Consider the following 24293-nt stretch of genomic DNA (forward strand, 5'->3'; position numbering starts at 1 on the left):
GAATTTATAGGCCAAAGATCTAGGCAGTGGGCGGCCAGGGAGGCCACAAGCCTGCCCACCGCCGCCTTCCCCTTGGTGGCGGAGTGGGGGCTTGTGGGCTCCCTAGAGCCCACTTGGCTTGGCCCAAAAGCCCCTGGTCTTCTTCCGTTCGGGAAAAAATCATTTCGGGGTTTTTCTTCCGTTTGGACTCCGTTCCAAAATCAGATGTGAAAAGAGTCAAAAACACTGAAAAAACAGGAACTGCCACTTGGCACTGAATTAATAAGTTAGTCCCAAAAAGATATAAAAAGATACATAAAACAACCAAGAAGACAAGATAACAGCGTGAAACCATCAAAAATTATAGATACGTTTGAGACGTATCAAGCATCCCCAAGCTTAACTCGTGCTCATCCTGGAGTAGGGAAGTGATAAGAATGAATTTTTGATGCTTTCATGCTACCTAGCATAGGTGTCCTTTGTAATTCCTCTTATGTGACGTGAATGTTCAGATCCATTAGATTCAAAACAATAGTTTGCTATTGACGTGGAAACAATAATAATTCAAGCAAACTAGCAAAGTAATCATGAAATTTCAAAATAACAAGGCCAAAAGAAATTTATCCCTACAAAAGCAAATAGTCTGGCTATGCTCTATCATCATTGCACAACGAATTTAAATCATGCACAACCCCTTTATTGGCCAAGTTGTTAGAGCATATATCTCCATATGTGGTTTTGGTAATTGATGACAATTCCTATGGACTAATGGTTGCCTTAAGTTATATTTATAGGATTTGTCCATAGGCACTTCTTGAAGTCCATCTGTTGGGTTCAAGGAGTTTATATGATGACCAAGATGGTATTCAAGGTATTATCCAAAGAATGGTCATTGAGACACTAGGTTGATCAAGATCTCAGACAAAGAGTAAATCAAGATGATCAACACACAAAGCGTATAAGATGTACCGAGAGGGATCAAGTGATCCCATGGTATGGTAAGCATTGTCCATTACGTGTTTGTGTACTAACACATGGTCTTTGTGAGAGTCCTATGTGGGGGTTAGGTGTGCTTCCATGGGCCTGTGTCAAAAGGAAGATCCCATACAACCCATGAAGGATGACGTCAAGTGGCGATCGTCATCAAGATTGTGGTGTGCAAGTTTCAAGTGGATCAGCACAAATATATCATTGAAACTATTGTTAATGATCATGTGTTGATAAGGACAAGCTCTCATGTGCTAACAAGGACAAGATCAAGATAAGCATTCCTGAGAACTACATGCTTGATTCTTGTGGATGTTCACATGGTGGACAAATGAACATGAATACATAAGCTAGGCTTTCCACATTGTGTATGGGAGAGCTACTTGAAGACTTCATCATGTCTTGCTTTCAACTTGAGCCAAGAAGGAACAACAACATCAAGCTCAAGTGAAAGGGCTAACTCAAAGGTATCAGTTCCTTTGACGTTAGTTGTGCGGAGTGATGATCAGCGAATAAAAGTATACACTCAAGTATGGATCATCAGTATCCTTTTACGACTCTTGAGTCCTTAGGGATCCCGGACTATTAAGAGGGGATCACAGGTTTTGCGATGAACTTGCTCAAACTACATCTCCACTGTTCTGCTCAATACCACATATTCTCTACTTTGCTCCTATCTCAAAACAGGTCTACTGCCTCGGACTTCCGGCTCCCTCCAGACGTCCGAGGACCGGTCAAGGGTCGGACGACCGACATGCTACGGAAATCCGGAGCTTTGCACCAGAAGAAATTGAGCTCTATAACTCGGATTTCCGGCTCACTCCGGACATCCGAGGGTCGGACGACCGACTAGCTTCGGAAATCCGGAGCCCTGCACCAGAAGTACGTGAGCTCTATAACTCGGATTTCCGGCTCCCTCCGGACGTCCGAGGGCCGGACGTCCGTCCCCTTTCGGAAATCCGGAACCTCCCACCAGAAGAAGTTGAGTCGAATAACTCGGATTTCCGGTCCTCTCCGGACGTCCGGTCGCTGTTCAATTCACAGTATTTTCAGTGATATCTACAGGCCTCGGACGACCGACTCGTGTCGGACGTCCGACCCCTCGCGGACGCCCGGACTTCCGGAAACTGTCGGACGTCCGGACCGTGTGTGACTTAAAGTGTCCCCAACGGCTGTTTTTCTCTCCCCACTATAAATACCCCCCTCCCACTTCGTGAGAGGGTAGCCCAACACAACCTTATCCTCATAAGAACTCATTTCTACCTCACACACATTTTCTCACACCAAATCTTAGATCCCAAGAGCATTTGTGAGCCCCTTTGAGAGTTGTTACAATCAAAAGATAGATCGTCTCCCTCTCCTTCTCTTAACCCAAGCTATTTGAGATTTGAGCAAGTATTGAGCATTCCCCGTGATGTTGTTACTCTTGGAGGTTGGAGACTCCTAGGCGGTAGGAGTTCTTCGGAGAGGAATCAATCCGTGTGATTACCCCCCGGAAAAGTTTGTGAGGGTTTGGAAGCCACCTCAAAGGCTTACCACTAGTGGTTGAGAAACGCCTTCGTGGTGTTATCTCAAAGGGAGAATAGGGTGAGCCTTCGTGGCGTTGGTGTGCCTTCGTGGTAACATCCACCTCTCTAACGGTGACTAGCTTCCCTCCAAGGAAGTGAACATCGGGATACATCTTCGTCTCAGTGACCTTGGTTATCCTTAACCCTAACTCCTTACTTGTGGTTTACTTGTGTTACTTGAGCATACATACATTGCATATTGTTTGTGCTCATTATATTGTGTTGGCTATTTCTTGTACAAGATAAATCATTCAAGCATACCTTCTATATCCACACGTTCATACTTGCAGCTTTTGATACATCATGTGATATAGTGTGATCTAGTATCTTGTGTTGTTCACCTACTTGTCGTGTGATATAGCTCAAGTAAGTTTTGTAACTTACTTGTGCTTGTTAGTAACTGTATTGTGTCCATCTTGGTAGATCTTGTTGTTGATACACGTTGCAGTGCCTAGTGCATTTAGGATTTGTGCTTGACAAGTACACTCTTAGTTTATTTCCGCATTAGTTTCAAGCCAAATCCGAAGAAGTTTTTAAATAGCCTATTCACCCCCCCATCTAGGCTTCATCGAGGTCTTTTCACAAGTAATTGTTTTACACCTTTACTTTCTCAAACATTTTCAACTCTCACGCAATACATGAGCGTGAGCCATGGTTATAGCACTATAGATGGCGTCGAATGTAGTGGAGGTTGCAAGACAAAAAAGGAGAAGATAGTCACATTAACTAGGCATATCAATGAGCTGTGGAGATGCTCATCAATAGATATCAATGTGAATGAGTAGGGATTGCCATACAAATGATGCACTACAGCTACGAGTATGTGAAAGCTCTTAAAGAGAACTAGTGGGTGTGCATCCAACTTGCTTGCTCACGAAGACCTAAGGCAATTTTGAGGAAGCCTAGCATTGGAATATACAAGTCAAGTTATATAACGAAAATTTCCCACTAGCTATATGGTGGTGACAAAATGAGAGACTCTCAATCATGAAGATCATGGTGCTTAATATGCAAAAGTGTGGAAAAAGTGGTAGCATTATCCCTTCTCTCTCTTTTTTATTTGGTGGGCTCTTTGGCCTTTTTTTTGTGGGCTTCTTTGGCCTCTTTTATTTCCTCACATGGGACAATGCTCCATTAATGATGATCATCACACTTTCAACTCAAAACTTAGAGCAACTATGACTCTATATGGAATGCCTTCGGTAGTGTACCGTGGCAATGATCTAGCATGGCATAGACATCAATGGAAACATCATGCTAGCTATCTTACGATCATGCAATGGCAATGTAGATGTGGTGCCACATATCATGGTGGTAGTTGCATGGCAATATATCTCGGAATGACTTTGAAAAAGCCATAATAGGTAGGTATGGTGGCTGTTTTGAGGGAGGCTAATGGTGGGTTTTGTGCAGCGGCGAAAATTGCACGACACTAAGAAGATAGTGATGGTGGAAGGTGAAAGTGCATATAAACCATGGACTCAACATTAGTCATGAAGAACTCATATACTTATTGCAAAAGTTTTATTAGTAATCGAAAGAAAGCATTCAACGCATACTCCTAGGGGAAGGGTTGGTAGGTATAGACCATCGCGCGATCCCGACCGCCACGCAAAGGATGACAATCAATATACTAATCATGCTCAGATTTCATCACATAGCGGTTCACCATACGTGCATGCTACGGGAATCACTAACTTCAACACAAGTATTTCTAGATCCACAACACCTTACTAGCATGACTTCAATATTACCACAACCATATCTCAAAACTAATTGAGAGGAATCAACCTTCTCTAACTATTCAATGCACATGAAGCTGGAAGTTTTTGTATCCCTTTGGATAACTACCCCTTTTGAGACTACTTTCAAAGAATAGATCAACTACCAAGCCACGCACCACTGCGCTCTAAAAGATATAAGTGAAGCAGATAGAGCAAAAGTATCTAGCTCAAAAGATATAAGTGAAGCACATGTTAGCTGAATTGTCTACCAAAATATATAAGTGAAGCTCGACAAAATTACGGTGTGTGCATGTCTATCTATCTAGGTGTGCAGAAAGGATGATTGTGACACAACAAAAATAAAAGACTCCTACGATACAAGACGCTCCAAGCAAAAACACATAACATGTGGTGAATAAAAATATAGCCCCAATTAACGTTACCGATGGATTGAAGACGAGAGAGGGGATGCCTTCCCGGGGCATCCCCAAGCTTAGGCTTTTACAGCATCCTTGAATCTCTTGGGGTGCCTTGGGCATCCCCAAGCTTGAGATCTTGCCACTCTTTTATCTCTTTGTCCATAAGAACTTCACTCAAAACTTGAAAACTTCACAACACAAAACTTAAACAGAAACTCGTGATAACATTAGTACAAGAAAGCAAACCACCACTTCCTTAGGTACTGTAGCAAACTTAAATTATACTTGTGCTGATGTTGGGTTACCGTACTTTCAATCTTCCATGGCTAATACCCCCCGATACTATACATAGTTTCATCAAAATAAGCAACCAACACAACAAAAACAGAATCTGTTAACAGCAGAGCAGTCTGTAGCAATCTGTATATTTTGTATTTCTGTGGTACTTCAAAAATTCTGAACAATTACGAAAGTGTGAAGAATTTGCGTAGCAATCAGAAGCAAAAAAGAATCAACTCAAAAGCTCTTACAGAAACAAAATGAAAATTATTTTCGTGAGCAGAAAGTTTCTGTCTTTTCAGCATGACCAAACGATCATCCCCAAGACTAATCATAACGATTTTGCTTGGCACAAACGCAAAAAGAAACACAAAAAACACAATCATAACAGAATTATGAAAGTGTGGAAACCACAAAACAGAAAGAAAAAGGATAGAATCGTTGGGTTGCCTCCCAACAAGCGCTTTTGTTTAACGCCCTTAGCTAGGCGAAAGGTGATGAAATCACGTATAGTCATCTTTGGTGCTCAAACCATAGGTAGCCCTCATCATAGATTCATAAGGCAATCTTATTTTCTTTCTAGGAAAGTGCTCCATGCCCTTCTTTAAAGGAAATTGAAATCTAATATTCCCTTCCTTCATATCGATGATAGCACCAATAGTCCTTAGGAAAGGTCTACCAAGAATATTGGGACATGAAAGATTGCAATCTATGTCAAGTACAATGAAATCCACGGGTACATAGGTTCTTATTTGCAAAAATAAGAACATCATCGATCCTCCCCATGGGTTTCTTGACAGTAGAATCCACAAGATGCAAATTAAGAAAACACTCTTCAATCTCATGAAAACCAAGAATATCACATAAAGACTTTGGAATCGCGGAAACACTAGCACCCAAATCACACAAAGCATTGCACTCATAGTTTTTTATCTTGATTTTGATAGTAGGTTCCCACTCATCATGAAGTTTTCTAGGTATAGAGACTTCTAGTTCGAGCTTCTCTTCAAGAGATTTCATCATAGCATCTACGATATGCGCGGTAAAGGCTTTGCTTTGGCTATAAGCATGTGGAGAGTTTGCAATGGATTGCATCAAAGAAATGCATTCAAACAAGGAGCAATTATCATAATTGAATTCCTTGAAATCCAAAGTGGGAGTTTCATTACTACCCAAAATTTTGACTTCTTCTACTCCACTCTCCACACCTTTATCATCAAGATAGGTGGACTCCGAATCATTGGGGCGTTTTTCAACCAAAGTGGATTCATATCCAGCCCCTCCATAAGTAGGGTTGAACGCGAAAACAAAGATTCAAGAGGAGACACACCAAGCACTTTAAGATCTTCGTGATTTGCATCACTAGAACGCACCCTTTTAAACCATTCATGTCTAGCGTGAATTTGGGTGGTTCTTTCTTTTCTCTCATTCATGGAGATACGCATAGCTTTCAAAGTTTTATCCAAGTTGATCTTGGGAGGAGCGCATCTAACTTTCAAAGCATCAATATCACAAGACATCCTATCAACGCTCTTAGCCAAATCGTCTATTTTGACTAGTTTTTCCTCTATGGACGCATTGAAAATCTTTGGGAGTTGATGAACTCTTTGATATTACTCTCTAGATCAAACGGTAATTTGTTGTGATTTCCATAAGTGTTGCCGTAGGAATTGCCATAATTGTTAGAGGAGTTACTAGGAAAAGGCCTAGGAACATAGTTTCCACTAAAATCATTGTTGTTGCCAAAATTGTTCCTACCAACAAAATTCACGTCCAAACTAGCGTTGCTACTCTCAATCAAAGAAGATAGTGGCATGTCATTAGGATCTACGGTAGCGTTTCTACTAGCAACCAAATTCATCAACTCGTCCATCTTAGCACTAAGCGAGTTAATCTCTTCTATAGCATGCACCTTTTTGCTAGCAGGCGACCTTTCAGTGTGCCACTGAGAGTAGTTGGTCATGATATTGTCTAGGAGTTTTGTAGCGTCTCCTAACGTGATTTCCATGAACGTTCCACCTAAGGCGGAGTCCAAGATATTGCAAGAAGCGAAATTGAAGCCAGCGTAAAAGATTTGTATAATCATCCACAAACTCAAGCCATGAGCGGGACAATTTCTAATCATAAGCTTCATCCTCCCCCAAGATTGTGCAACGTGTTCATGATCAAGTTGCTTGAAATTCATGATATCGTTACGTAAGGAGATGATCTTAGCCGGCGGAAAATACTTGGATATGTAAGCATCTTTGCACCTATCCCAAGAATCGATACTATTTTTAGGCAAAGAAGAAAATCAAGTTTTTGCGCGATCTCGCAACGAGAAAGGAAAATGTTTTAACTTAATCACGTCATTATCCACATCTCTTTTCTTTTGCAAATCGCAAAGCTCAATGAAGGTATTGAGATGGGATGCGGCATCTTCACTAGGAAAGCCAGAGAATTGCTCTTTCATAACAAGGTTCAGCAAAGCTGCGTTGATTTCATACGATTCCGCACTAGTGGCGGGAGCAATCGGAGAACTAATGTAGTGACCCGACTCAAGACGAGTCAAGCCTCTGTGTATCTGTACCATCCCTGGATCAGTATGCTGGCACACACAGTACATCAATGTATATATCAAAGTGCAATCACATGTAGATAGCGTAAAACTGATATATATACCTTAATTATTTCAGCGGAAGCAGTCAAGGGAGTGGAGTCCCAATAAACACCAACGCCAAGTTGAGTGTAGACTGTAACCCTGACTCGTACTCTTACTCGTCGAAGAAAAATATCTGCAACATAAGACGTTGCAGCCGTGTAGGTCAGCATATTGAATATGCCGGCAAGTCACATAAGAGAGGGGTGAAAAGTAATCATCTATACTATATGCATATATGGCAGGTGGGGCTATAAGTTTTTAGCGAAAAGCAAGTTTTCTCCTACATCAAGAGAGGGCTAAAAGCAAAATGTTACTACATTGTTGGTTGTTAACGAGATGGTTCCACCAACCAATTCTCGTACCCATGTTGTCAATAATACCCACATCAATATTATTATTTGTGTTGAGAATTTCAGATAACCTCAGTTCCTTTGGCTCAAGTTGTCCATGACCGTGGACACGGCTAATCGATTAGGTTTGAGTACTCTGCAGAGTTTTGCACACATTCCCCACAAGATTTGGTCGCCTCCGAGTATGTCCTCGCACTTCAGGGTGTTTGAAGACCGGATGATCAAAACATGGTCTTGCAACGGGTCCCTCTGAATCCCTATCGGTGCCCATCCAATCCTACCGTTCTTCTACATCTGCTGGCACCGCCTGTCCAGAGTCGCCGCGTTGTCCAACCAAGCCAGAGCCCATAATGACTTGTGGCTGTGCAGGAAAGCCTTGGGTCTTGAAAATATCCGTCCGTCTCTTTGAGCCTGGGTGAAGCTTTCCGCAAGATGTCATGGCCGTCTCCAGCATCCCGGGTCATCCACTGGTTTCTCCAGGGAGCCGATCAACCGTCCTTCACCCAGAGTTGCATTGCATCATGAGGTCTTGAAAAGTCTTGACTTAACCGGTCTTGGTTATTAAATTATTCTCGCATCACTCGTGATAAACTCTCAACCAGAATCCCGTCTACTCAAGCATAGCAATATGAAATTTGTCGTCTCGGGCCAAGTAACGGGGTTGTTGGGTGCCTACCACATGATACTACAATATGTAACCATAATTTCCAAGTACCTACTCGGCATGCAATTGGGCATAGGATGGTAGAACTACGATGCATAAAACATAGGTGATACATGATCAAATGACTTGCCTGGTGATGTTGACGAGGAAGAATTATCGTTTCTCGAGAAATAACTTGATAGACTACTCGTCACTCTCCGATGAAATCTATAAAACAAACATATCATTCACGTAATCACTCATACTAGCAATCAAAACAAAAGAGAGAGCGAATAAGAATCCGAAGGAAACTTCAAATAAGACTAGGGAGTCTTCTACTACATCAAACACTAAATAGTTTTTGTACAACGGAAAATAATAACAGGGAACTAAGATATAAATTTAACTAAGATAAAATAAAGTATTTTTCACAAAACTATTTGAAAGTATTACCAAACGGGATTTGAAACAGTGGAGAAATCAATTCCAAGTTACTAATGAACTAGAATTGATTTCATGATAACAAATAAAAATAAAATAAAAACTTGTTGAAAAACTACTGTTAACTAACAGAAACTAAACATAATCTTTCTGAAATAATAAAGAAAATATTTTAAAAGCAATTATAGAAAAGGAATTAGTCATAATCCTAAAAGAGGTGAAATAGAAATTGTTTCACAAGAAACAATGAGCTAAATTACTCAAATAAATCTGAAATTTTTACCACTGATAACTAAGATCACTAGTGATCAGTAGCAAAAGGAATCAAATTAAAATCTATTTTTAAACTCCTGGAATAAGCAAAACAAGGTTTAAACTAAATATTATCTAATTCAAATTTGAAAATTTCAAACATAGACAAATTATATGTTTTTAAAAACTACAGAAAATTTGTGATCTACTGGAAAAAGAATCAACTCTATTGGAGTTGTGGATCAAAAGTTATAAAGGAAATACAAACAGAACTGGTTCTGTTTTTAAAACTAAAAACAGAAAAAGAAAAATCTAACCTAGCGAACAGGGGTCCACATGGCGCGTCCTGAGTGGCTAGTAGGGTGGGCGCTGCAGTGCTAAACAGCGGACGCTCGCAAAGTAAACAAACCACGTCGGCTAACTACTTAAATAAAAACAACCGCCGGTTCTTTTAAAAGAACCGAAGAGTTATGCAAGTTCTAATCTAATCCGCATATACACGATCTAATGGTGGAGGAGGGGTGGGGTGCTCACCGTGGTGGAGATGAACTCCGGCAGGTCGCCGGCGAGGCCGAGGCAGAGCTGGCGATGGGGAGGGGCCCCGGTGATCTCTGGCGGCGTCTGGAGGGTCCAGGGGGTGGAGGAATTCCTCCTCCTTCGTTCGGTGGTGGCGGAGAGGAGCTCGGGGCGAGGGAGCTCGAGCTCCTGGAGCTTCTGGTGGCGGCCGATACTCCGGCGAGGGGGGCGCGATGGCGTGGGGGTGGCGAGGGTGGCGAGGGGAATGGATTGCGGGGGTGGCGGTGAGGCTGCCGGTGGTCTCGGGTGGTGCGGGCGGCGAGGGGTGGCGCGACAAGGCGCCCGGGGAGTCTCCTGGAGCTCCGGCTCCGGCGAGACAGGGGCTCGGGTGCAGGGGCGGCGAGGCTACGGGGGGGGCGAGGTGCGGTGGAGGGGGTGGCCTTAAATAGGGACTAGGGGAGGCGAGGCAGGGAAGGGGATCGGGGAGAGAGATCCGGCGAGCAGGGGGGGGCTCGGTCGGCTGGAGAAGGAAGGAGGGGACAAGGAAGGAAGGGGGTGACCGAGCGGTGGTCTGGTCGGCCAGGGGGTCCCACGCGTCGGTGAGGGAGAGAGGGGTGACTGGGATCGGCCACCCGATCCGGAGGGATTTCGGATCCCGGCTACAGTGGGATTCGGCCCAACTCTTAAATGCCGCCCGCGGCGGTTTCCTTTTAAAAAAAAACGTTTCCTGTTTTAGTCTTTTTCAGAAACAGAAACTAAAACAAATAAAAAGGAAACGAACAAAATAATTAATATAGGGTATTATATACCAAAAAAATCAGAAAAATATCCTCTACGCGATTAACATTTTTCCAAGGCAAAAATAAAAACTTTTTAAAAAAAATGTTTTTCACAAAAAATCCCTTATGCTTTATTTCCTTTTGCAATTATTTTCTCAATATAAATTTTGGTTTTCTTGGCTCAAAATATTTCAAAAATGCCCCTGGTTTTGGAGGGTCATATTCCTCCGCTCTTTCTTGCGTGCAAGAATTATCTTTGGGGTATTTTCTCGGGGAAGAAAAATATAGAAGCAAGGGCAAATATTTGAATAATTCAAATGCAAACTCCATTCAAATTCTATATAGTTGAAGAATTCATGTCATCTTCCCTCATTGATTTTAAATGGATGAATTTGCATTCACCGAAGAAGGGGAAAGTCATTTTATTCCCTCTCATTCAAAAGTTTTGAAAAAGTTTCAAATTTCACACAAGTTTCAATCACTCAAGCAGACAAACAAACAATCTAATAATTATTTCAACATTCCAAAATTTGGGATGTTACAACTAATAAAATCATTATTATTAGTGCTCGAGAAGTCGCAAAGTTTGGTGTTTTCAGACATGATGTCTTCAACAAACAAACAAGCACACAAGCAAGCAAGAAACCGGCAAAGGAAAACGGCAAGGGCAAGAGAAAACGGCGAAGGAGAAAGGCGAATGAAAACGGCAAATGTGAAGTGGGGGAGAGGAAAACGAGAGGCAACTAGCAACAAAAGTAATGCAAGAGAAGAGTTTGTGAGACCTACTTGGATAGATCTTGTGGTAAGTATTCCCGCTTGTCACGCGGGTGACCCGGGTTCGATCCCCGGCAACAGCGCCAGAAATACTTCTGATGTTTGCTGTGTATCCCTTGCAACGGCGCCAGGAAATAGTTGTGTCGACGGCACCAGGAATCCTTCAGCTACGGCTACGCCTTAAGGGACTTCCTAGGCAAGTATGCAAAGGATTTCCCCCGTGGGCTTGGAGCCTTGCGTTGGTGTTCCCTCGAAGCGGAAAGGGTGATGTAGCACAACGACGGTAAGTATTTCCCTCAGTTTGAGAACCAAGGTATCAATCCGACGGAAGAGTATCTCAAGATCCTGCACAAACACAAAAGCTTGCACCCAACGCTATGAAGGGGTTGTCAATCCCTTATAGATTGTTTGCCAAGTGAGAACTGAAAGCAACAAAGTAATAAAGCAAAGTAAAAACGGAGGTGTAAACGATGGATGTGAATAGACCCGGGGGCCATAGTGTTTACTAGTGGCTTCTCTCATAAAAGCAAGTAGACGGTGGGTGAACAAATTACTGTCGAGCAATTGATAGAACCGCGCAAAGTCGTGACGATATCTATGCAATGATTATTTATATAGGCATCACGTCCGAAACAAGTGGACCGATACTTTCTGCATCTACTACTATTACTCCACACGTCGACCGCTATCCAGCATGCATCTAGTGTATTTAGTCCATAAGAACAGAGTAACGCCTTAAGCAAGATTACATGATGTAGAGGGATAATCTCAAACCAATGATAAAAACCCCCATCTTTTTACCCTTGATGGCAACTACTGGATGTGTGCCTTGCTGCCCCTACTGTCACTGGGAAAGGTCACCACATGGCAGAACCCAAAACCAAGCACTTCTCCCATTGCAAGAATCATAGATCTATTTGGCCAAACAAAACCCAAGACTCGGAGACACTTACAAGGATATCAAATCATGCATATAAGAAATAAGCAAAGACTCAAATATATATCATACATAATCTGATCACAAATCCACAATTCATCGGATCTCGACAAACACACCGCCAAGAAGATTACATCGGATAGATCTCCATGAAGATCATGGAGAACTTTGTATTGAAGATCCAAGAGAGAGAAGAAGCCATCTAGCTACTAACTACGGACCCGTAGGTCTGAAGTGAACTACTCACGAGTCATTGGAGGGGCGATGATGATGAAGAAGAAGCCCTCCAACTCCAAAATCCCCTCCGGGAGGGCACCGGGAAGGGTCTCCATATGAGATCTCGCGGAAACGGAAGCTTGCGGCGGCGGAAAAGTATTTTCGAGGCTCCCCTGATTTTTTGCGGGATATTTGGGAATTTATAGTCCAAAGATCTAGGTGAGGGGGCTGCCAGGGAGGCCACAAGCCTGCCCACCGCCGCCTCCCCCCTGGTGGCGGAGTGGGGGCTTGTGGGCTCCCTGGAGCCCACCTGGCTTGGCCCAAAAGCCCCCTGGTCTTCTTCCGTTCGGGAAAAAAATTATTTCGGGGTTTTTCTTCTGTTTGGACTCCGTTCCAAAATCAGATCTGAAAAGAGTCAAAAACACGGAAAAAAAGGAACTGGCACTTGGCACTGAATTAATAAGGTAGTCCCAAAAAGATATAAAAAGATACATAAAACAACCGAAGAAGACAAGATAACAACGTGAAACCATCAAAAATTATAGATACGTTTGAGACGTATCAAGGAGTTGTTGCAACATGAGTTTGATCCTCCGTCTTCCAAGGCATAGGTGCTTCATCGTGGAAAGATGAACGAGTCTCCGGAATCCTCAAATCTACAGCCAACCATATTGATTTAAATCTATACTCATACTCACAGTTTTGGTTCTACGGGTCATAGATCTGTGCCAGGAGTTGATCAATCCTGTCATAGAGCCTGGAGAGATGCTTCCCAATGTCATTGGCATCAATCATGTGCTTGTTGGTGAACTCCGTGGTCATCATGTGGTTGGCGTTGAGTCCACGCTCCACCATCCCTTGGCACTTGAAGACTTGTTGCTCCATTGCTTCGAGCCTTGACTCCATGCTTCCGGTCTTCTTAGGCCCCTCAACATCACGGATGTGCAACATCCCCTCACGCATCTCGATAGGTTGAGGGTGTTGCAGCACTCCTGTGAGGTAGGGATTGATGACCTTCTCGAAGATCTTGTCCTTCGGAGCTTTTGGGGAAGTCATAGCGATCTAGATCAGCAACAAAAACAGGCTCGAAATGAAAAACAGAAGAGATATGCGTGATGCAGCGGTCACACCAAACGGGAGTATATATAATGATTTTTTCAGACCAGAAGGAGTACCCCGCATGAAAAAGGAGTCCGGGAGGCGCACGAGGTGGCCACAAGCCCTCACGACGCGGCCAGGGGGTGGGCCCGCGCCGTGCAGGCTTGTCGCCTCCTCGCGCACTTCCCGGACTACTTCCAATTTTTGTATTTTTTCAAATATTCCAAAACGGAGAAAATTTCCTACTCGAAAAGTTTTGGACTCTGTTTTCTTACTGAATCACATACCTCTTCGTTTTCGGAGTCTGAAACAGGCTGATTAATATCCCTTAGGTATTCTTCCGGAGTTATGGTATTGATGATATTGCTTTCAACATTTATGGGAGTACGTGAGATATAATGCTTGATTCTCTGCCCATTTACCACTCTCGGACAATTACCTTCCGTGTTGTTGATCTTGATAGCACCGGAACGATATACTTCCTCAATAACATAGGGACCTTCCCATTTAGAGAGAAGCTTGCCTGCAAAGAATCTTAAACGAGAGTTATATAGCAAGACATAGTCACCTACATTGAACTCACGCTTTTGTATCCTCTTATCATGCCACCTCTTAACCTTCTCTTTGAACAGCCTGGCATTCTCATATGCCTGTGTTCTCCACTCATCAAGCGAGCTAATATCAAATAACCTCTTCTCACCGGCAAGTTTGAAATCAAAGTTGAGCTCTTTGATTGCCCAATAAGCTTTATGCTCTAGCTCAAGAGGTAAATTACATGCTTTACCGTACACCATTTTGTACGGAGGCATGCCCATGGGGTTCTTATAGGCAGTTCTATAAGCCCACAGTGCATCATCGAGCTTCTTAGACCAATTCTTTCTAGACCTGTTGACAGTCTTTTGCAGAATCAGTTTAATCTCTCTATTACTTAGCTCTACTTGACCACTAGACTAAGGGTGATAGGGAGACACAATTCTATGGTTGACATCGTACTTAGCAAGCATTTTACGGAAAGCACCATGAATGAAGTGTGAACCACCGTCGGTCATTAGATATCTAGGGATTCCAAATCTAGGGAAGATAACTTCTTCCAGCATCCTGATAGAGGTGTTGTGATAAGCACTACTAGTGAGGATAGCTTCTACCCACTTAGTGACGTAATCAACAGCAACTAGGATATGAGTATACCCATTGGATTTTGGAAAAGGTCCCGTATAATCAAAGCCCCAGACATCAAATGGTTCAATGACAAGTGAATAGTTCATAGGCATTTCCTGATGTTTGCTAATATTACCTATTCTTTGACATTCGTCACAAGACAAGACAAACTTACGGGCATCCTTGAAGAGAGTGGCCCAATAGAAACCTGATTGCAATACCTTGTGTGCAGTTCTATCTCCCGCATGGTGTCCTCTGTATGCCTCGGAGTGACACTTCTGTAGGATTTGTCCATGTTCATGTTCAGGTACACAACGTCTAATAACACCATCTACTCCTTCCTTATAAAGGTGAGGATCATCCCAGAAGTAATGTCTCAAGTCAAAGAAGAATTTCTTCTTTTGCTGGTATGTGAAACTAGGTGGTATATATTTGGCAGCGATATAGTTTGCATAATCAGCATACCATGGTGCACTACGTGAAGCATTGATGATATTCAATTGCTCATCGGGAAAGCTATCATCAATAGGTTGTGGGTCATCAAGAACGTTCTCCAACCTAGACAAGTTATCTGCTACTGGGTTATCAGTACCCTTTCTGTCGACAACGTGCAAATCAAATTCTTGTAGCAAGAGAACACATCTCATAAGTCTAGGTTTAGCGTCCTTCTTCTCCATGAGGTACTTAATAGCAGCATGATCAGTGTGAATAGTGACTTTGGAATCAACTATGTAAGACCTGAACTTTTCACATGCAAACACGACTGCTAAAAATTCCTTCTCCGTAGTGGCATAGTTTCTTTGGGCACTATCTACTTTTTTACTAGCGTAGTGAATAACATTCAACTTCTTATCGACTCTTTTCCCTAGAACAGCACCAACAGCAGAATCACTAGCATCACACATGATCTCAAAAGGTAAGTTCCAATCAGGTGGTTGAATAATAGGTGCAGTTATCAAAGCCCTCTTAAGTATTTCGAAGGCTTCCTCACAATCATCGTTAAAGACAAAAGGAATATCCTTTTGTAAGAGATTGGTTAGAGGCCTAGAAATCTTTGAGAATTCTTTGATGAACCTTCTATAGAAACCAGCATGACCAAGGAAACTTCTTATACCTTTGATATCTGTGGGGTATGGCATTTTCTCGATTGCATCAACCTTAGCCTTATCGACTTTTGTACCTCTTTCAGAAATTTTATGTCCTAAGATGATGCCTTCATTAACCATAAAGTGGCACTTCTCCCAATTCAAGACAAGATTGGTGTCTTTACATCTCTGCAAGACTCGATCAAGGTTGCTGAGGCAATCATCCAAGGAATACCCGTAAATGGAGAAGTCATCCATGAAAACCTCAACAATCTTTTCACAAAAGTCAGAGAATATAGCCATCATACATCTTTGAAAGGTGTCAGGTGCATTACATAAGCCAAAAGGCATACGTCTATAAGCAAAGGTACCGAAAGGGCAGGTGAAAGTGGTTTTCTCCTGATCAGATTGTGCAACTGGTATTTGGGAGAAACCAGAATAACCGTCTAGAAAGCAGAAGTGTGTGTGTTTAGACAGCCTTTCTAGCATTTGGTCGATAAAAGGCAAAGGGTAATGATCTTTCCTAGTGGCTTTATTCAGTTTCCTAAAATCGATCACCATCCTATAGCCAGTAATAATCCTCTGTGGGATCAATCCATCCTTATCATTAGGGACAACGGTAATGCCTCCCTTCTTAGGGACGCAATGCACCGGACTCACCCAATCGCTATGAGCAACAGGATAGATAATACCCGCTTCCAGGAGCTTTAGTATTTCTTTTCTCACTACTTCTTTCATCTTAGGATTTAATCTCCTTTGATGATCAGCAACTGGTTTGAAGTCAGGATCAGTTTTAATCCTGTGCTAGCATAGGGTAGGACTAATGCCCTTAAGATCATCAAGAGTATATCCAATAGTAGCACGGTGCTTCCTCAGAGTTTTTAGCAACTTCTTTTCTTCATGCTCTGAGAGGCTAGCACTAATAATGACAGGATATATCTCCTTTTCATCAAGATAGGCATACTTAAGAGTATCAGGCAACTGTTTAAGCTCAAACACAGGATCACCCTTTGGTGGGGGTGGATCCCCAAGCAGTTCAACATGCAAGTTATTCTTAAGGATAGGATATTGTTCTAAGACAACTCTATCTATCTCATCCCTTTCATCCATATGCATATCATTTTCATGCTCAGGCAAGTATTGCTCTAAGGGATCAGTAGGAGGCACGTCAATAGAGACTAAGGCAATAGTTTCATCCTTACTAGGTATCTCCTTTTCATGAGGTTGTCTACCAAACTTAGAGAAATTGAACTCATGTGACACACCTTCAAAGCCAACAGTGACAGTTTGCTTCTCACAATAAAAGTGAGCATTGACGGTATTGAGAAAAGGTCTACCAAATATGATGGGACAAAAGCTATCTTGTGCGGTAGCAAGAACGAGGAAATCAGCAGGATACTTCGTTTTACCACACAAGACTTCAACATCCCTAACAATTCCCACAGGGCAGATAGTATCTCTATTGGCAAGCCAAATAGTGACATCAATAGGTTCTATCTCAACAGGTGCAATCTCATCTTTCATTTCATCGTATAAGGATTGAGGTATTGCACTAACACTAGCACCTAAGTCACATAAACCATGATAACAATGATCTCCTATCTTAACAGAAACCACACGCATGCCAACAACAGGCCTATGTTTGCCTCTAACTTGAGGTTTAGCAATTCTAGCAGCATCTTCACAGAAGTGAATATTATGTCCCTCAACATCGTCGGACAAAAGATCTTTGATAATAACAATGCTAGGTTCAACTCTAATTTGCTCAGGGGGTGTAGGTGTTCTAATATAGCCTGTACGTATCATAGTTGAAGCTTTAGAATGATCCTTTATCCTAACAGGGAAAGGTGATTTCTCAATGTAAGCACTGGGAACAACAGAATCATTATAGGCAATGACTTTCTCTTCAACTGGAGTGGGTTTAACTACATTGACTTCTAAAGGAGGATGATATTTAAACCACTTCTCTTTGGGGAGATCAATATGAGCAGCAAAGGGTTCACACAATGAAGCTACTATCTCAGAGTAAAGTCCATACTTAGCGCTAAAATCACTAAAGGTATTTGTCTCAACAAAGGATTTAACGCAATCAAACGTGAAATTCATACCTGACTCCTTACCTTCTTCAAGCTCCCAATCTTCAGAGTTGCGTTTAATTCTCTCCAATAAATTCCATTTGAAGTCAATATCTCTCTTCATAAAAGAACCGGTACAAGAAGTCTCAAGCATGGTGCTCTCATCATGAGAAAGCCGAGCATAGAAGTTCTGAATGATAATTTCTCTCGAAAGCTCATGATTGGGGCATGAATATAACATTGATTTAAGCCTCCCCCAAGCTTGAGCGATGCTTTCTCTGTCACGAGGCCAAAAATTATAAATATAATTCCGATCATGATGTACTAAATGCATAGGATAAAACTTTTGATGAAATTCCAATTTCAACCGATTGTAGTCCCATGATCCAGTATCATCACATAGCCTATACCATGTAAACGCCTTATCCTTCAAAGATAAAGGAAAGACCTTCTTCTTGACCTCATCCTCGGAAAAACCTGCAAGCTTAAATAAACCACAAACTTCATCTACATAGATTAGATGCAAGTTTGGATGTGATGTTCCATCTCCTGTAAAAGGATTAGCCAGCAGTTTCTCAAGCATACCCGAAGGAAATTCAAAGCAAATATTTTCAGTAGGTGCAGCAGGTTGAGGAGCAACTCTTTGTGCTTCCGTTCGAGGTGAATATAGCCCGAATAAGCCCCTCAAAGGATTAGTATCCATAGTGACAAGTGACAATAAATTTCAGCACACTATATGAATGTTTCCTTACCAAGTTCCACTTACCAAAGGCGCTTCACTCCCCGGCAACGGCGCCAGAAAAGAGTCTTGATGACCCACAAGTATACGGTATCAATTGTAGTCCTTTAGATAAGTAAGAGTGTCAAACCCAACGAGGAGCAGAAGGATCTGACAAGTGGTTTTCAGCAAGGAAATATCTGCAGGCACTGAAATTGTCGGTAACAAGTGATTGTGTGGTGAGATGATTCGTAGCAAGCAACAAGTAGCAAAAGTAGCAACGGTGCAGCAAGGTGGCCCAATCCCTTTTGTAGCAAGGGACAACCCTGGACGAAGTCTTATAGGAGGAAAAGCGCTCCCGCGGACACACGGGAATTTCTGTCATGTTAGTTTCATCATGTTCATATGACGCGTTCGCTACTTTGATAGTTTGATATGTGGGTGGACTAGCGCTTGGGTACTGCTCTTACTTGGACAAGCATACCACTTATTAGTAACCCCTCTCGCAAGCATACACAACTACGAAATAAGAATTAAGACAAAGTCTAACCATAGCATTAAACTAGTGGATCGAAATTAGCCCCTTACGAAGCAACGCATAAACTAGGGTTTAAGCTTCTATCACTCTAGCAACCCATCATCTACTTACTACTTCCCAATGCCTTCCTCTAGGCCCAAATAATGGTGAAGTGTTATGTAGTCGACGTTCACATAACACCACTAGAGGAAAAACAACATACAACACATCAAATTACCGAACGAATACCAAATTCACATGACTACTATTAGCATGACTTATCCCATGTCCTCGGGAACAAAAGTAACTACTCACAAAGCATATCATATTCATGACCAGAGAGGTAATGAGTAGCATCAAGGATCTGAACATAAACTCTTCGACCAAGTAATCCAACTAGCATCAACTACAAAGGGTAATCAACACTACTAGCAACCTTACAAGTACCAATCGGAGTCGCGAGACGGAGATTGGTTACAAGTGATGAACTAGGGTTTGGAGATGAGATGGTGCTGATGAAGATGTTGATGGTGACGAATCCCCTCCGATGAGAGGAGTTTTGGTGATGACGATGGCGATGATTTCCCCCTCCGGGAGGGATGTTTCCCCGGCAGGATCGTCCTGCCGGAGCTCTAGATTGGTTCTGCTCAAGTTCCGCCTCGTGGCGGCGGCGAATCCACGAAAAAGCTCCTCCGTGATTTTTTTCCTGGACGAAACCCTTCATATAGCAAAAGAGGGGGGGTAAGTGGGCCAGCAGGTTGCCCACAAGCCCTCATGGCGCGGCCTGGGGGGTGGCCGCGCCGTGCAGGCTTGTGGCCAACCCCTGGTGCCCCTCTGGCACTTCTTCGGCCCAGTATTTTTTATAAATCCGGAAAAAAATCCTCGTTGATTTTTACGGCGCTTGGAGTTGTGCCGAATAGGTATCTTAACTTTGCTCCCCTTTCAGGCCAGAATTCCAGTTGCCGGCATTCTCCCTCTTCATGTAAACCTTGCAAAATGAGAGAGAAAAGGCATAAGAATTGTATCCTGAAGTGATATAACAGACAAAGAAGCGATAAATATCAACATGAAAACATGATGCAAAATGGACGTATCACGCGGCACGCTACATGAGAAGGAAGCCTCCCATTATGCCGACGTGGAACGCCTCGCGTCGGTTCGTCTCGAGGAGATGAAGCTCAGGGACGCCGCCTTGAGGGAGAAGGAGGAGGCCCTTGTCTAGAAGCAGACGCAGCTGGCCAAGGCCCTGGAATCTGCGGCGACCCTCCAGGAGGAAGTTGCCCGCCTTACTCACGAGAGCAAGGTGCGGGAGCTCAAGGTCCTGGAGAGCGTTCACGAGACCGATAGCACCTTCCATCGTGAGTCTTCTTTCTCTTTTTTTTGTCTTGAACTTTCTTGGCCGACTCCTCCTCTTACACGCTTTTGCACCTCTTTCGCCATCTTGGACCTCTTCCCTGAGACACGCGGGGCAGCCAACACGGCCGTCGAGGTGAGCCGTGAGGAACGCCACGCGTCTAGGCAGGAGGTAGATGCTACCTCCGGCTGGAGCTTGGAGGAGATCGGAGTGGGCCTCAAGGCCCGCCTGCGCGCCCTGGGCGAGTCTGTGGCTCGGCTCCAGGTCGCAGGCTCGTCGATGGTGGCGGCTCTGTGGCCGTAAGGCGTGGAGCCGGCGTCGATGAGCCGGCTCGCCCGCTGGCTTGCGGCAGGCGAAGATCGTCTTGACGCCTGGCGCGCCTCGGCTACGCGCGCCGGAGCCTACATGGCCCTGCGCTTGGCCAAGTCCTGGTATCGAAACCTGGACTTGGGCAAGCTCGTCGCTCAACGTGACGGCTCGGAGGCTGAGCTGCAGGCTAAGGAGGAGGCACTGCGCGTGAGGGCCAGCGGCATCGCTGAGTACGCCGCTTGGGACGAGCTCGTTTTGGAGCGGGGTGAAGGCGACGATGTGATCCCTGAAGATCTACACGGCCTTCAGCCCTATGACCCCGATGGCAGCTCCGACGAGACGGCCCACGGTGTGGATACTGTTGCCGCCTCCAGCGGTGCGGCGTACGTTGACTCCACTACGGATGGAGCTGGGAGCCCTCGCGAAGGAGACGGCTCAACCTCCTCGGGAGCAGCCGGGGATGGTGAAGCCACCACTTCAGGAGGAGCAGCCGGGGCGACCGATGAGGCCGCAGCCCCGTAGCCGGTGATGGGGTTGTAGTCCTAGGGTAGGGTCATAGGTTTGCCCTATAGGTCCTACCCAAGGAGTACCCTTCATAGGGGACAAGGCCCTTAGACAGTTCCGACTGAACTAAGGACGCCCCCATCATCCGGTCGGCGACGATCCTCTCAGAGCATATCTAACGTACCGACTGGAATCCACTCTGTACATCGTAACCTCCCAGGAGGGCAACGGTCATATGTTTTCATACACCATAACTAGCATTTAAGGCTTACGTTACCAGTAACGCCAGCGTTTACTCGCCACTACTCCACCCTTGTCCACGAGACCATTATGAAGGGCAGCGCACTCTATATAAGCCGCCCTTCACCACTGGTACAGGGGTTGGCACTGGCTGTAATCCCTTAATACACTCGACACAAAGCTCCGAAGAGCACTGAGACGTAGGGCTTTTACCTCCACCGTAGAGGGGCCTGAACTCATACATCCTCGCCATAGCTAAGGCTTTGCCCATATACTTTCGTACCCCGTACTTCTACTGTCAGACTTATACCCACGACAGTTGGCGCCCACCGTGGGGCAGGCGTCTAAGCGACTTCCGGCGAGTTTGCGATTTCATCTTTTCGTCATGTCATCCGGCGGAGATCTGTGCATGGGTCATGAGATCCTCTTCGGTGCACTCTCCTTCATCGTCGATGATTCGGCATGGCTTCAGGATGCACCCCTCGACATCGAGACGCTTCCGAGTCGCGGGGCTACGCACTTCCGTGCCAGTTCCTACGACGCTCTTCTTCTCCAGCCACCGACCCCGGTGTCGATCTTCGCCCCCGTCACGCGCCGCAACAAGCGATCCGGTCGTTCGCGGCTCCAGCGTTGGGTGCGACACGCCCTAGAGCGACGAAACATATCCTCTCAAGTGGCGGTGCTCGAATCGGTTGTGGTCCCGCGGTCATCCTAGTGCTTGGAGTCAGTTCCGACTGAACTACCTTCCGAGTATCAGGGTCACGAGCCTGCAGCCGAAGTACTCATGGCCGATTCCCACGAAAGTCCCCCCGGGACAGGTCAGAACGAGCTTGAGATCGAAGAATCATCCGGCGCTCGTCGTCAGTACCTTCGTTCTTCCAATCGACGCACTCGCCAGAGCAATGTCGAGGTGTTCCGCACACCCATCCTCAACTTGGCTGCAGCCGCCAGGATCGCTGATTCTCTCCAGCCGACTGATTCGGAGGCTGGTAGAGGGATCGAGCAGATCCGTACCTTGTTACATACGGCGCAGCAGCAAAACTCGGCGGTCTCCCAGTTGCACAACAAGATCCACAACAGTTCCGTTCAAGCGAACACACATCGATCGGTTTTCAGTCCCGGCTCTCACCAGCAACGCAGAGGGGGCAGCCGTTCCAGGGACCCGAGTCGGAATCCGCTTTCCATTCGGTCTCATCCCGAAGATCGTCGCCGTTTGCGTACTCGTCCGCGGAGTGGCCCTTACGAACCCTGGCATTACGATGATCATCGTTCGGGCGGTGGCGCGCATGATCAAAGGCCTGATGCAAGCGGGTATATCACTCAGAAGAAGGTTGATAGAAGTCGAGCCCACCGTGATGGTCATGATAGAGACCGTCAGAGTGGAAGCAGGACCGTCATTTTTGGTCCCGAGTGTTTCAGTCGGGCCATTCGCTCGGCTGACATCCCTCCCAACTTCCGATTGGCGACGGGAATCAGCAAATTCACACGAGAGTCCAAACCAGAAACTTGGTTAGACGACTACACAGTGGCAGTCCAGATCGGTGGCGGAGATGACCATGTCGCCATGAAACATCTCCCACTGATGCTCGACGGTTCGGCTCGAGCTTGGCTAAATCAGTTAGCTCCATCAAGCATTTACAGTTCGGCAGATCTGTCCCGAGTCTTCATCAGGACCTTCGAGGGTACGTGCAAACGCCCTGCTGGTCTCACAGAGCTTCAGCACTCTGTCCATAAGCAAAACGAGCCCCTGCGCGATTTCATCCAGCGCTGGACAACCCTCTACCACACGGTGGAGAATGTTACAGAACACCAAGCAGTCTGCGCCTTCAAGGCGGGCGTTCGGTACAGAGATCTATACCTGAAGTTTGGTCGGACAGGCGACATCTCCATGAGAAAGATGATGGAGATAGTCGCGCTATGCAAATGGCGAAGAGGAGGACCGCATACGTAGCGGCAAGCATAAGTCATTCGCCGACGGAGATGGGAGCAGCAGCCGGAAGCAGAAACAGAAAGCCCAATCCACTCCGCAAGCAGAGGTGGCAGTCGTTACAAACGCTAAGTTCAAAGGCAAGGGGAAACCACAGTACACTGCCAAGAAGAAACAGTCAGGAAATTCCATCCTAGATCAACCGTGTCCAATCCACACGAAGACGGATGAAGAAGGCAATGTCATATTGCCGAAACATACCAATCGGCAGTGTCGCCTCCTGATCCAAGGATTCGGTGAAGGACAACCGAGTGAGAAAGACACCGAGCAAGATGATGAGGACAAGGAGGATCCGTTCCCTCAAGTCCATGCATCGTTAATGATTTTTGCTGATGTAAAAAAGCAAAAGTCGACTGAAGCTGGTCAACAGGGAGGTAAACATGGCAACCCCATCCACTCCCACGTTCCTCAAGTGGTCACAGACTGCAATCACTTTTGATCAGTCAGACCACCCAGCACACGTACCCACCCCAGGGAGGCAAGCTCTGGTCGTCGACCCGGTGGTGGAAGGAGTTAGGTTGCGCAAAGTCCTCATGGACGGCGGCAGCGGCTTGAATATCATGTATGCCGATACTCTCAAGGGGATGGGAATTCCGATGTCCAAACTTAGCGAGAGCAGTATGCAATTCCATGGACTCGTCCCAGGAAGAAAGGCCAAATCACTCGGCCAGATTGCGTTGGATGTCGTTTTCGGCTCTGACAAGAACTTCCGCAAAGAGAAGTTAACATTAGAGGTGGTAGAC

Source organism: Hordeum vulgare, chromosome 1H, assembly GCF_904849725.1.
Source record: "Hordeum vulgare subsp. vulgare chromosome 1H, MorexV3_pseudomolecules_assembly, whole genome shotgun sequence".
Classification (NCBI taxonomy): Eukaryota; Viridiplantae; Streptophyta; class Magnoliopsida; order Poales; family Poaceae; genus Hordeum; species Hordeum vulgare.